This window comes from Bison bison, unplaced genomic scaffold, assembly GCF_000754665.1.
Source record: "Bison bison bison isolate TAMUID 2011002044 unplaced genomic scaffold, Bison_UMD1.0 scf7180017862121, whole genome shotgun sequence".
NCBI lineage: Eukaryota > Metazoa > Chordata > Mammalia > Artiodactyla > Bovidae > Bison > Bison bison.
In genome coordinates, this window is record NW_011492693.1 from 300,943 (window position 1) to 316,238 (window position 15,296).

Genomic DNA, 15,296 nt, shown 5'->3' on the forward strand with positions numbered 1-15,296 from the left:
AACTCCCAGTTCTTGCTAAAGCTCATGTCCATCGACTTGGTGATGCCATCCAACCATCTCATCCTCTGTCTTCCCTTTCTCCTCCTGCCTTCAATCTTTCCTAATACCAGGGTCTTTTCCAATGAGTCAGTTTTTCCCATCAGGTGGGCAAATAATTGGAGCTTCAACTTTATCATCAGTCCTTCCAGTGAATATTCAGATGGATTTCCTTTATGATGGACTGGCTTGATCTCCTTGCAGTCCAAGGGACTATCAAGAGTCTCCTCCAACACCATAGTAAAGGGCATGTATGTGTGTCATTTGTCAGTGATGTCATATTTCCCCTTTTAGGATTTAACCACCAAAACTGAATTTAAATAATATGCAAAAATAAGGATTAAGACACAGTGCCCCATCTACATACACCTGGCAATAGGAGAGGCTCCTGTTGTATTCAAGGGACAGGCATGTATAGATCTCATGTAGGAATTGGCCCTGAGAGTCCTGGATGAGTCCTTAAACACGATTGTCTTTACTTTGGCTGCCACAGTTGTTTTGTCTTCTTTGATTGGGAAGACATTTCAAAATTATTTTTTTGTATGTTTGCTTTGGCAGAAAAGTTTTCATGGCATAGACGCTATGGAGATATTATATCAGAAATGTATCCATTTATCTTCAGCAGTTAAATTCATTGGTTTGTATGTCCCTGATCATCTTCTTTATAAATTTAAAGGAAAGAAACATGCTCAGTATGCATTCAATCTCTTTGTAAATCAACCAACTTGAATTAAATTCCTCTCTATCCGCACTGCACTCCCAACTCTAAGCCAGAAATAAAAACCTGCAGAGACTGAAGGCTGATTCCAGCACATTGCTGTGGATATTTCGTTCCCACTTTTTTTTCGGGTAAAAAAAAAAAAAATACTTGCTAACATTAAAATCAGTAGATTGTACATAAATATCCAAACTTCTTATGCTTTTGAAAACATGGCCAATAGGCCTGCTTTCCAGCATGGGTGAAGTGCAGGAAAGGCTGCTCCCAGTGGTAAGGCCTGTGCTGCCCAGGGTTCAACATGGCCATCTAGTCTTAGTATCATATCTCCTGCCTCCTGGGGCCTTGAGTTTGTGAGAACTAGACTGCTAGCTCTCTTAAGATAAAGACTACTTTTGTCTTGATCAACTTTGACTTTGAAGCCTTTAACCCGGAACCTAGTACACAGTTCTTCCTTGTATGTTTGTTGGATGCTATAAAATATCTTGTGGATGCATATGACATTTCTTCCAATACTGAAACCATGCAAGTGAAGTACTGCTCTGCCCTAAATCTTTGATGCAGACTGACATCATAGGTGCCCCTGATATCTGCCATTAGACCCACTACCTAAAGACAGTTGTGTATCCCTTGGCTGTCATGAAGTCTTCACTTAGCCATTTGACAACTTATCCTCTAGCAATTGCTTCTCCAATGAAAACAGCAAAGCATATCTTGTGAAGTGGCTAGGAAGATGACATACAACCATGAATGTGGAACATGGCCCCTAGTATCCATTTTCATGATGTTCTTAGCAGTTTTTTCCTCCAAGTAGGCAAGGTTCTCCATCTTCTTAGATGTCCATGCAGATCAGTTTGATTTTCCAGCCAAGGTTCAAGGAAGAGATTACAGTTCAATTCTCAGTATTCTGAGAAGCTACAAAGTTCACTTGCCAAGGACACTGATGAAGGTGAAGATTTTATCCAGAGCTTTGTGTGTTTTTTTAGATCTATTAGGGGACTAAAGGGGAAAGCTAGGGTAGAACAGAGCATATATAACTAGGAGTTCCTGGTCACCACTAGAACCCACACTTCCCTTAGTATTTGGAGCCAGGAAAGAAGCATGAAGTGACTTGTGCTCCTCGGGCTGGTGGCCTTCTCAGAGTGCATAATGAAGTAGGTATGGGGACTGTAAGCCTCATCATATTCCTTTCTCGGATTTTTTTTTCCTCTAATTATTCTTCCACCCATCTGGGTTTTATTTTAATTTTATTTTATTTTTAAATTTTACAATATCGTATTGGTTTTGCCAAATATCGAAATGAATCCACCACAGGTATACATGTGTTCCCCCTCCTGAACCCATCAGGTTTAGAAGAGAATGGAATATTTCCCTAACAGTGTTAAAGTTCAACTCTTACTTATCGATAAGTCACTTGCTATAGGAACTGTGGATCCCAATATTTTCATGTAGATTTGCATGGTTGCACAACTCTTGGGGTCCAGTCATGTCATGACCTATTGAAAATACAGCTCCTTACAACTGTTCAGTGCACAGTCTATGCATATGTCGATGTGGTCCTGTGGAATAGTACTTTTCTACACTTTATTCAACATGTCCTCTTTTTTCCCTCTCTACTTCAGACTGTATATGTCTATGTCTGCATCTCTGTATCACTATCATTTATTTCTCCACCTCTTTGGAAGTCACTGGGAGTGTATTTCTCTCTGTGTTGTTTTCTTTTAATTTTTCATTTGACTCTTCCTTCTTTCTCAAGCATCCAAATTTTCCTTACTTGTTCCCTATATCTTGGATTCTTCTTTCAACTCTCTCTTCTCTTTCACCTTGGAGAAAGATACACTGATTTATGTACACTGTTTTATATCTCACAAAAAGTGTGACCACAGCCAACTCAGAAACCTCTTGCATTTCAAATTGATCCCTTGTAAAAGAGGATAGGAGTCCCCCTTCTACCTCCTTCCTTGAGGTTCTATGAGAAGGATAGAGTGGGATGACAACAGCAATGCTAATGGCTGTCATGGTTGAGACTTCCTATTTATTGGGTACCTTATTCCATCACTTCACTTATCCCCAAGATACTCTGTTTGGAGGGTTTGTATTGTTACATTCCACCATTTTACTGAAGGGGAGACTGAGACACCACATGGTCATATGGCTTACCCAAGATTGCAGAACAGAACGTGTATTCACATCTAAGTCTTTGCCATGGTATGTGCATAAAATTCTGATAATAAACTGCCTCATAAAAAGTAAAGAAAATACACAGGGCCATTACAATGACAGTTATACCCTAACACCGACAGCGTGTTGTAGCATCTTCTTTGTTTTGTCAAATGCTCAGTGAAAGAATACCTCTAAGGAGAGTGAAGACCATGAGAAAAACCCTCACTGAAAAAAAAAAAAAAAAAACATACTGAACAATTTCCTGAAGAAACATGCTTATACTGTCCCAGTTTTCTTCTTGTGGCTCAAATCTAACTAGTCACCCTCTGAGGAACATCATGGATATGAGTGTATTGGGGAGGGTGCTCCACAGTGCCCCCTGGTGCTCCAGCCTATCACTGGGGCTTATCTGGAGGTACCTGGTGAGATGTTGGAGTTGGGGTTCCTGCAGGAAGCAGAAACCCTGGAAAACAGGGACCCCAATTAGAGGAAAAGGCATTCTCATCCTCAACTCGTGGTCTTTGTAACTGGGCCCAGCAATGACCAGATGGCAGGTAAACATCCATTTCTGTGTCAAAGTTGTAGCATTAGTTTGAGGGTGATTGTTCCTTCTGAACTAAGTGAGCCACTCACTTACAGATGAAGAGTGAACCATCACTGATCAAAAGATAGAACCAACTGCAAAGTAATTGTGAATCCCCAGGTAGAGGAATTCAGTTTCCACAGATGCAAGAACCATAGCAGTAAACAGTTACTGAACCTGTATTCCATGTAAGGTCATAAGAATCTAACACTGTGGTTACCGTTTTTAGACTAGAAAAGGGGCTTATTTTGTCTTCAAGAATGCCCATGCCAGCCTGAGAGATAGGCAAGGAGTAAATGCATGTCAAATGAAAGGGTCACCTGTGTGGTGTTGATTGGATATGGTCTGATTTAGAGGGAGTGGCTGGGGTTGATCAAGAAGGACCTCCTGTAGAAGAGGGTGCTAAGGCTGGATTTGAAGAGACTACAGAGCTTCTCAAATGAAGGCACCAGGACTTCCCTGGGTGTCCAGTGGTCCTGGAGGCCTAGTGGTTATGCCTCTGGGTTTCCCAGGCAGGAGGTACCGCTTCAACACCTGGTCATAGAGTCAATATCCTGCATAAATATCAAGTGCAGATACCTCTATGACCAAAGTCTATGAGCTGCATGGTGGATAGAAAGTGATCTCAAGAGATATGTTACACCCAGAGGGAGGCATCAGTGTGGGAATAGAGGGCAGCCAGTTCTGCACTAACCCACTCTCTCCTTCTCCCTGTAGATGCTCTATGAGGGTAACATCACCATTGGAACATCCCCGCAGGAATTCCAGGTTTTCATTGACACAGGCTCATCTGACTTGTGGGTGCCCTCTGTCTTTTGCACAAGTCCAGCCTGTTGTGAGTACAGACACCCCATACCCGGACCATCCTTCACTTGCCCTGCTGCCCCATTTCCACCCTTGGCACCTGATGACACTGATCTCTTGTGTCTGCAGCTACACACGTTATATTCAGACATCTTCTGTCTTGCACCTTCCAGCCTACCAATAAAACATTCAGCATCACCTATGGATCTGGGAGGATGAAAGGAGATGTTGTTCATGACACAGTTCAGGTAACAGTGTAAAAATTTCTGAGTCAGGACTAGCTATGGAGTGACCACTGCTTGCAAAATAGATGCAGGACCATCTGTTAGGACCATTCCTAGCCTAACTCCCATAGATATTGGCCATCTTATCCACAGGATCATGTCTCTGAGGAGGCAGTGCCCATGGTGACAGATGAGCAAGCAAAGTAGCTAACCCAGAGAGTGGATTGAGGTGTGGACTTGCAGATCCTCTGCCCATGTGCAGTTCAAGGTTCTTTTCCTGAGAGAGAGAAGAAGGGACAAAATCACCCACTTTTACATTCACAGACTGTTCCAGGCACTTTCAGGTGATAACTGGTTTAATCCTGCAACAACCCCACACAGCAATTACTCTGATTAGCTCATGAGATATATAAGGAAACTGAGTTTCAGACAGCAAGGTCTTGCTGAAGGCACACATGTTGTAAAACGTGGAGTTAGACTGGGTTTTCAGGACTGAAGTTGCTGTAGGGTGTTTGGGGACAGGATAAAAATGATCTGGGGACAATAGGGGCAGTCAAGTGATTCAGGTATCCAGAGTGGGAAACTGGAGGCCTGAGAAGTCAAGGGGCCTGATAAATGAGTTCTCACTCTAGAGGACCCTAGAGAGTCTCCTAAACGTATGGCCTGCCTCCCCCATAAGACTTGAGTAGTTCCCCTCTCTCTCTTTCTGTCTCATACACACTCACAGAAATACACACATATCCCCAAAAGTGAATTCCCCAGGCAGTAATTTCATAGAACCCTGCAAGCAAGATTGTGTTTTTGGCTCTGTCTTCCTGGACAGATGCAGAATCCACAGTACATTACAGAGAATGCAGTCCATTCCTGTCATTAGGTCACAGTGACACCAAAGAGAAGGCTCTCTTGCTCTTGACTGTTTGTCCATAAGGTGGCATCAATGGGACCTGGCCTAACTCTTGGTTGTTCCACCTGTAAAGAAGCCATGAGGCCAGTTTGACTCACTCATGTGGTGTTTTTCAGAGGGGCAGATGTTTTAAAATTCACAGCCTCTCTCAAATTGAACCCAAATTCCCCTCCCAGCTTGATCTAACCGGCTGTGGGCCACCGAAACAGAGCCCAGCATCAATTTTTCTCTAAGGATCTAATGGCAATGCACCCCAGCCCAGTCCTAGCCCCACTTCATGTATCTGTAAGTGGGAACACTCTTCTCTCCCACAGATTGGGCACCTTGTAGGTACTGACCAGCTGTTCGGTCTAAGCCTGGCGGAATCCGGGTTTGAGGGCATAACTTTTGATGGCATCTTGGGCTCGAACTACACCAAAATATCCTTCTCTGGAGCAATCCCCATCTTTGACAAGCTGAAGAATCAAGGTGCAATTTCTGAGTCTGTTTTTGCCTTCTACTTGAGCAAGTAAGTCTGAGATGGACAATCTCTTTCTCCAACTTAGCTGTAAGATGCTTTCAGTTGCACGAAAATTATAGAACACTTAATAAAGAAGTATCCTGAGAGATAATATAACCCAGGATAACTATGGGCCCAGGGCCCTACCTGGCTTCACCCCTGGCTTTTATAAATAAAATTTTATTGGAACACAACCCTACTCCTGGGCTCAAGACCAGTAACTTGGTCTAGGAGTGTGAGTGAGGAGGAAGGCTAATGGAAGGCAACAGGAAACAAGTTGAAGGAAAAGGCATTAGGATTTGCTTATGAATTTGATAAGGAAGGAAGGAGAAGGATGGTGGATATCTTTCCTTCCTCATTAGCATTTCACTGGGAGCCCAGGACCAGCTACCAATTTGTGGGAGCCAGTGAGAAACAAAAGTGTGGGACACAAAAATGTGGGACCCCTTGTTCAAGAAATATTAGGCATTTCAAGACAGGGAGAGCAGAGGTGGGGTCCCTTCTGTGTGTGGGGCCCTTTGCACAGTAGAGGTCACAGACCAGTGGAGCCAACTCTTGGTGACCTGAACCCACACCCTTAGAAATTCCAGGCCTTGATTTTCCTGAAAAATGTCAAGATGGTCAAGGGGAAAGCAAAATGCTTCAGCACCCTTTCCTCTGAGATTGTCTGAGCACTCAGGTCACAGGTGGTCCAGGGCGCCTTCAGAAGACATAGTGGGTAGAGCCCAGCCAAGTGATTCAGCTTCTAACCTCCTCTGTACCACTCATTAGCCAGTAACAGACCCCAGTCTGGATCTCAATCACTCCTAGCCTCTACTTCTGCATCTGTACATGGGGACCTTATTAGGGCCTTGATGGGTGGACAAACACAGCTCTCAGAAAGTGCTGTTGTTACTGTCCTTTAAGGATCCCCCCCTCTCTTCCATTTGCAGATACAAGTGGGAGGGCAGTGTGGTGATGTTTGGTGGGGTGGACCACTGCTACTGCAAGGGAGAGCTCAACTGGGTACGAAGCAAGCGACTGGAGTGTACACATGGACCGATAAGCCTCTCCCACTGAGGGTCAGCCCAGTGATGCTCCCTCTATTGTACATGGACACAGGTAGACACACACAAATGAATTCTCAGACACATAGTCCCACAGACATATACACCACCCACAATGACACAGACCAACACACAGACACATGGAAACACACAAGCAGACACATATAAACATAAAAAGAGACACATAAAAACATGCATAGCTAGTCATAGACACACACACAGAGACACATAAAAACACACATACAAACAAGCACACAAGCACAAGCAACCCCTGGGTTCATAATCCCCAGGCCTTCTGAGCAAGGCTCTGACCAGGGTCCTAAAAGGGTCTAGAGAGGTCTGTGCAGCTGGGAGAGGGCTGCACCCACTGCCCTTTGAGGTGGGGAGCATGATTAGGGGACTTTACAGTGTGGTGAACAGAGAATCAGGGAGAATTTCACCAGCCTGAACAGAGTTATGATAAGATGACCAACAGTCCAGGGCTACCTAGGACATAGGAAGTTCACAGTATAGTTAAATGTCATTTTAAAAACAGGGACAGCCCTCAGAAAATGGGAAAATCTGGTCTTCTTAAGGATCAGCTACCCAGCACCAGTGGAGAGAGGTTGGCTGTAGTCTTAAGATGTGAAACCAACTAATTAAAAAGGCACCCCACGTTCTTGGGCACATAATGGGACAGGGGATATAACAGAGAATCAGGAAGGGGGGATCCAGGAGTGACCTGAGGACAAGAGGCATAATTGATAGGATTCTGTGTGATACCCTCAGACAAAAGCTGACCTATTCTTTGGAGTTTCTGTGGGCTAGTCATGTATTTCCTGGCCAGGGTCTCAGGGTCTGAGCTGGTTGTAGGAGCAGTGCTGGCAGACACCCTCTCCCAGAGGAGCTCCTCTCTCCCCCTACTATGAGAATCTGCTGCCCTGCAAAACTCCATCTTCACTCTGCATGCAACCTGTTATTTGTTCCCCACCAGCTACAACTTTCTGGATGTTTCTCATTGTTTTATCAGTCTTCATTCACTCATTGAACAGACAAGCATTGGGCATTCACTGTGTGCCAGGCACTTTAGGGAGGAAAGGAGAATAAAACTCGCCCTCACATCTAAGAAGGCAGATGTACATGAAGTGACTCACCCACATAGTGAATTGTAATGTTGGTACATCCTAGACATGAAGAGGAGAAGACAGTGGCAACCCACTGCAGTACTCTTGCCTGGAAAATCCCAGGGATGATGGAGCCTGGTGGGCTTCCCTCTATGAGGTCACATAGAGTCGGACACAACTGAAGTGAGTTAGCAGCAGCAGCAGACATGAGGAAGGGTCTACAGAGAGTGACCAAGACAGGAGACTGATAAACATCAGGGGAAAGACTTCCCGAAAACAGTACAATTAAGGTGGAATCTGGAAGACAAGAATAAATTTGCTACTCAAAGTGGAGTGGAGTCTTCTAGGAAGGAAGACCAGGTTGTGTGAAGGTGCAAAAAATCCTGGTGTATTCAAGTACTGCATTCGAGGATGTCAAGAAAGGTGCTGTGTCGAGAGAAAAGGAAAAGAGGGCAAGAAATGAAGGGCTGTTTAGGAAACAGTCAGGAAGGGGACAACTCTCAGAAGACTCAGAGTGACCTTGATGTCCGCTTTCTTCCATTGTCTCTCAGCATTTCCATGGGAAGAAAGGTTATTGCTTATTCTAGCAGCTGTGAGGCCATTGTTGACACTTGGACATCACTGATCCAAGGCCCAAGAAGACTGGTCAATAACATGCAGAAGCTCTTCGGCACCGCGCCACGGGTTCCAAGGTGAAGAGTCATACCCCAGGGTCACCCCCAGTCTCCACACACAACAAGGATCTCCAGGGCCAACCTCTCACCCCCTCTCTCTAACAGCACTACATTTCATGTTCTGTGGTCAATACCCTGCCCTCTATTATCTTCACCATCAACAGCATCAACTACCCGGTGATGGCTCGGGCCTACATCCTCAAGGTGAGGGGACAATACTGAGGGTTGGTTCTCAAACTGGAGCTTGCAGGAACCCTTGGGCTGCTGCTGGGAGGAGGGTGCCCTCTGCAGGCCATGTCATACCATTGTAGATACTGCTGAGCCCTGTGGCTGGGCCAGTGCCTCCCACAAAACCAATCACTTGGGAGTAAAGGGCTGTGTGGGACACAGATCTTCCTGAAATAAATGTGGAGACGCCACACCGTGCTGGCATGGTGGAAGTCAGAAGGGGAGGGGAACACTAAGGTCCTCAGTCCTCAAAGAGCTTCAATTCAATCTGAACCCTTAGGTGCATGAACATGAAATTCAGTTCTAGCAGTCCCTGAAATAGGCCATCTTACAAGGAGAATGGCTGGGGACAGTTTCAGTATGATGTTCCAGCATAAGTTAACAGTTTCCCTTCCTTTCTCAAAGTTTTCCTGGTTTGGATGATGAATTACATGGTCAGCCTAGTTCTCGGCTGCATTTTCCCCTTGCTCCGGCTTGGTGCCTCCTTTGTGAGTTGGAATACCCGACCCCTCTGTGGGGAGGTTGGATGCTAATGTTATTAAAGGGTGCTCAGTGACTGCTCAGCCCCAGCACAGGGTGGAGGTTTCATGTCAGCTCCCTGTGGGAGTTCACAGCAAGCTGATGTGAATTTCAGGAATTCTAAAACCACAACTCATAGAGCCATATGGAGGGTTGTTTGGTTCTAGGCAAAACTGAACTGGATTCCATGCAAATGGCATCTCAAGGTGGTCTGCACTGGGGCACTCGGGACTTACTAGGGGTGATGAGGGTTACGGATGGACCAGTGAGGATGGGGAACCAGAGTAAGTTACCCAGCCAAACCTGGAGAGGCCAAAGAGGGTGAGACTGGCAGATGGTCTAGGCCATGGAAGAGTTTGTGATGACCCACCAACTCTACCACCTCCTAATTCAGAGGAATTAATTATAAGGGGTAATGAAATAGATTCTCTTCGTCCCATCTCAGATGATCTTATCACTGGGCTTTTCCTCCAGGGGATTTTGGCAGAGGTACTTCAGCAGAGCTTGTTCCCTCTTGTTCCCACACCCCAGTCACCAGCTCTATGCCACAAATGCCTGCTCTGTCCTTTCCAGTCCTACTGGGTAAGTGGTGGCACTAGTGGATCCCTGAGCCATCCCACACCTCCAGGGGCCAGAATGCCCCTTCTTTGACATTCAATGCTGCTGGGGAGAATGCAGCGCATGTATCAGGGGACCCAGGGTACACAGAGCCTTCAGCCTTTCTGAGCTTTCTCCAGGGGTGGAGCTACAAACTATTTAATTGGCGCTGCCATGGTTAGGCACTTTTGCAGTGGAAGCATCCCTTCTTTCCACCTGGAGGCCCTCAGTACATGCCTCAGCTGAGTCAGCAGGGGTCAGAGGTTGATTTCCTTTCAGACTGACTGGTTTGATTTCCTTGTTTTATAAGGGACTCTCAAGAATCTTCTCAAGAACCACAGTTCAAAAGCTCAGTTCTTTGGCATTCACCCTTTCTTATGGTCCAGATCACACATCTGTACATGATTACTGGAAAAATCCTAGCTTTGACACTACAGACCTCTGTAGCATAGTGAGTCTCTGGTTTTTAATACACTGTCCAGGTTTTTCATAGCCTTTATTCCTTCCAAGGAGCAAGAGTCTTTTAATTTTGTGGCTGTAGTCAAGGTCCATGGTGGTTTTGGAGCCCAAGAAAATAAAATCTGCCCCTATTTCCACTTTTTCCTCATCTATATGACATGATGTGGTGGGACCAGATGCCATGAATGTTGAGTATATTTTTGTGAATAGTTTTTTGAATGTTGAGTTTTAAGCCAGTCTTTGCATATCTTCTCCTCAAGAGGCCCTTTAGTTCTTCTTTTCTTTCTGCCATTAGGGCAGTGTCATCTTCATATCTGTGGTTTGTTGATAATTCTCTCAGCAATCTGTATTCCAGCTTGGTAATTATGCAGTCCAGCATATCAAATGATGTATCCTATATAGAAGTTAAATAACCAGAGTGAGAATGTACACCTTGTCATGCTTCTTTCCCAATTTTAAACCTTTCAGTTGTTCTGTGTCTGATTCTAACTCTCGCTTTTTGGCCTACATACAGACTTTTCAGGAGACAGGTAAGGTGATCTGGTACTCCCATTTCCTTAAGAATTTTCCACAGTTTGTTGTGGTCCACACAGTGAAAGGCTTTGGCATAGTCAGTGAAGCAGATGGAAATGTTTTCAGGGATTCCCTTGCTTTCTCTATGATCCAATAGATGTTGGCAATTTGATCTCTGGTTCCTCAAACCAGTTTGTATATCCAGAAGTTTTCAGTTCATGTAGTGTTGAAGCTTAGGTAGAAGGATATTGAGCATTACCTTGTTAGCAAGTGAGATGAGCGTAATTACATAATAGTTTGAACATTCTTTGGAATTGCCTTTCTTTTGAATTGGAATGAAAACTGACCTTTTCCAGCACTGTGGCCACTGCTGTTTTCCAAATTTGCTGACATACTGAATGCAGCAATTTTACAATCTCATTCTTTAGGATTTTTAAATAGCTCAGCTGGAATTCCATCACCTCTCCTATCATTGTTTGTAGTGATGCTTCCTAAGGCCCATTTGAATTCATAATCCAGTATATCTGGCTTTACATGAGTGACCCAAGCATCATCTCTTTCCCGGTCTTTATGACCATTTTTGTTCAATTCTTCCGTGCATTCCTGCTACCTCTTCTTAATCTCATCTGCTTCTGTTAGGTCTTTGACTTTTATGTCCTTTAGTGTGCCCATCCTTGCATGAAATGTTCCTCTAGTAGCTCCAATTTTCCTGAAGTGATCTACACTCTTTACAATTCTATTATTTTCCTCTAATTCTTGCACTTTTCACTTACAAGGACTTTCTTATATCCCCTTGCTATTCTCTGGAAGTCTGCATTCCATTGAGGACATCTTTCCCTTTCTCCTTTGCCTTTCACTTCTCTTATTTTCTCAGCTGTTTTTATGGCCTCCTCAGGCAACCCCTTTTCCTGCTCACATTTGTTTTTCTTGGGGATGGTTTTGATGACCACCTTCTGTACAATGATACAAACCTCCATCCATAGTTCTTCAGGCTACCAAACCTGATCCCTTGAATCTATTTTTCATCTCCACTATAAAATCCTAAGGGATTTGATTTATGTCATAGCTGAATGTTCTACTGGTTTTCCTTACTTACTTCAATTTAAGCCTGAATACTGCTTTCTTCTGCCTAAGCATTGGTGCCAGATCACCACCCACCACTCCCAGTGGATGTGGAGCAAAAACACACAATTTGAGGACTGTTACCCTGGATTTGTGCATGGCTTTTCACGTGCTTAGCTGTTTGACCTTCATCAAGTCCCTTAACCTCAGTTTTCTCACCTGAAAAACGGGCACCATGATGATACTTCAACCTTTTAGATTGCATATGTGCCTGCAAAGAGCAGCTGGCCCTGAGACGCCTTTCTGTGTTCCTGAGTCTGGAACAAATATGAATTATTCTGCCACCTGGGGAGAAGGAAATCTTCTGTTTAGAGGTTATGGCTGCCATCACCAAGGCTAAATATTGATTCAAGCCAAATGGCATCTATCTCTGAACCCTGACCAAAACTCTGACTGAGCTGATGCTTCTGTTATCAGGGCCCCAACAAGAGCTAATGATTACTGGCTCATATTCCTCCCTTCTTCAGCCTTACCAGTCAGCCTTTCCTTGTCAACTACTTCTAGCCTGAAACCACCCTGCAAGGAGAATTGTAAGGCTTTTTGTCTCTTTTCAGTTTCCCACATCTCCAGCATAGCAAAAAGTAGCTGTTATTGCTACTTGTCATAGCAACAACTATGGCAACCTGTACAGTCCAGTCTCAGCCTGTTAAATGACACTGTCCCCATTTGGACCCTCATGTTTTAATTACCTACAGCTGCCTTAGAAACCTTCCTATGCTTGCTGTTTAATGACCAAATATGTGTGGACTTGATATAGTTTTCTTTCCCAAGTATGATTCCAACCATGCAATGAAGTAACCAGACATTTAGTCATCTAACTACCCACAGGAATTGGCAAAAGCAAACCACTGATCCATTTCTTGCTTGCCCCAAAACAACATTAAAGTGATCTGCTGAAACAATGTGATATATTGGCATGTACACTCCAGAAGGGACAGTTTTTCTGGATTCATTTACCACCTACTGCAGAATGTTTATCACAAACCTTGCCCTCTAGCAGCTGGTCACCTGGTTTTTGCAGACTCAGCCCACTCCTGATCCCTTCGACATCCCTCAGTAAAATCTAGAGAACAAACTCAGTTAAGGCTCTCTCTCCTGTAGAAAACAGTTTTTTGTTTTTTCAGAAAACAGTGTTTGGTAACACATTCAAAATATTGTGCTCCTTGCCTTGGGTTCAAGGACCTGCACCAGAGAATGGGAAGGCTCCCCTTCCAACTCAATTTTTCTCCACTCCAACAAGGACAAGAGCCTTCACTGGACCCTGTGTCCTCATTGGTATTGTTCAGTTGCTAAGTCAAGTCTGACTCTTTGTGATTACATGTTTGGCAACAGAACAGACTTCCCTGTCTTTCACTACTTGTGTACTTTCCTCAAACTCATGTCCTTTGAGTATGCGATGCCATCTCACAATCTCATCCTATTGTTCCCTATTCTTCTGTCCACAGTCTTTCCCAGCGTTAGGGTCTCTTCGAATGATCTGAGTCTTCACATCATTGGCCTAAATATTGGAGCTTCATCTTCCTCATCAGTCCTTCCATTGAATATTTCTCTACCACTTCCAAAACAAAACTCATGTTTCCAATCGCCTAACAGTATTGAGCATTGGTAAAGTTTAATAGAAAAGGGATCTAGTCCTCTGAGAAATCCCAGCACTGCCGCCCTGCCTTTCTCTTACCATTCTCTCCCCCTGGCATAGAATTGCTTCCCTACAGCTTCTCCAGCTTGAAATGTCCTGTTGACACAAAATCGTCAACTATCCAGGAATTTTTCCTTCCTCCTTCCTTAAAGACTTCTGCCTGTTCCCTGATCGTCCTCTGTACATCAGTTCAGTTCAGTCTCTCATTAATGTCCAACTCTTTGCTATATCATGGGGTTCAGCATGCCAGGTTTCCCTGTCCATCACCAACTCCCAGAGCTTGCTCAAAAACTCATGTTCATCACGTTGATGATGCCACCCAACAATTTCATCTTCTGTCTTCCCCTTTGTCTCCTGCCTTTAATCTTTCCCAGCATCGGGGTCTTTTATAATAAGTCAGTTTTACCCATCAATTGCCCAAAGTAATGGAGGTTCAGCTTTAGCATCAGTCCTTCCAATTTATATTCAGGACTGATTTCCTTTAGGAAGGACAGACTGGATCTCCTTGCAGTCCAAGGGACTCTCAAGAGTCTTGTCCAACATCACAGTTCAAAAACATCAGTTCTTTGATGCTCAGCTTTCTTTATGGTCCAACTCTCACATCCACTCACAACTTCTGGAAAAACCATAGCTTTTACTATACAGACTTTTTTAGTAAAACAATGTCTCTGCTTTTCAGTATCCTGTCAAGGTTTTTTGTAGCTTTTCTTCCAAGGACCAAGTGTCTTTTTTTTTTTTTTTTTCCACAGCTGCAGTCACTATCTGCAGTGATTTTGGAGCCCAGGGAAATAAAGTCTGTCACTGCTTTCATTGTCTCTCCATGTTTTTGCCATGAAATAATGGAACTGGATGCAGTGATATTTGTTTTTTGATCGGTATGTACCTCATTAAGACCATCCCCAAAAAAATGAAATGCAAAAAGGCAAAATGGTTGTCTGAGGGTGCCTTAGAAATAACTTAGAAAACAAGAGAAGCAAAAGGCAAAAGAGAAAAGAAACACATACCAATCTGAATGCAGAGTTCAAAAGATAGCAAGAAGAGATTTATAAAAAGCCTTCCTAAGTGATCAGTGCATAGATATAGAGGAAAACAATAGAATGGGAAAGACTAGAGATCTGCTCAAGAAAATTAGAGGTAGGGAAGGATCATTGCATTCAAAGATGGGACAAATAAAAGAAAGAAATGGCATGGACCTAAGAGAAGCAGAATATATTAAGAAGAGGTTGAAAGAATATATAGAAGAACTATACAAAAAGGATATTAATGACCCAGATAACCACAATGGTGTTATCACTCACTTAGACCTTAGACATCGTGAAATGTGAAGTCAAGAGGGCCTAAAAAAGTATCACTACGAGTAAAGCTAGTGGAGGTGATGGAATTGCAGTTGAGCTATTTCAAATCCTAAAAGATGATGCTGTTTAAGTGATGCACTTAATATGCTAGCAAATTTGGAAAACTCAGCAGTGCC

The 15,296-nt window shown here is 43.8% G+C and overlaps 1 pseudogene; it reads left to right on the top strand.

Moving 5' to 3' along the window:
* The first annotated feature begins 1,852 nt into the window (after nucleotides 1-1,852).
* Nucleotides 1,853-12,461, top strand: LOC104983234 (annotated as a pseudogene).
* Nucleotides 12,462-15,296: the final 2,835 nt, after the last annotated feature.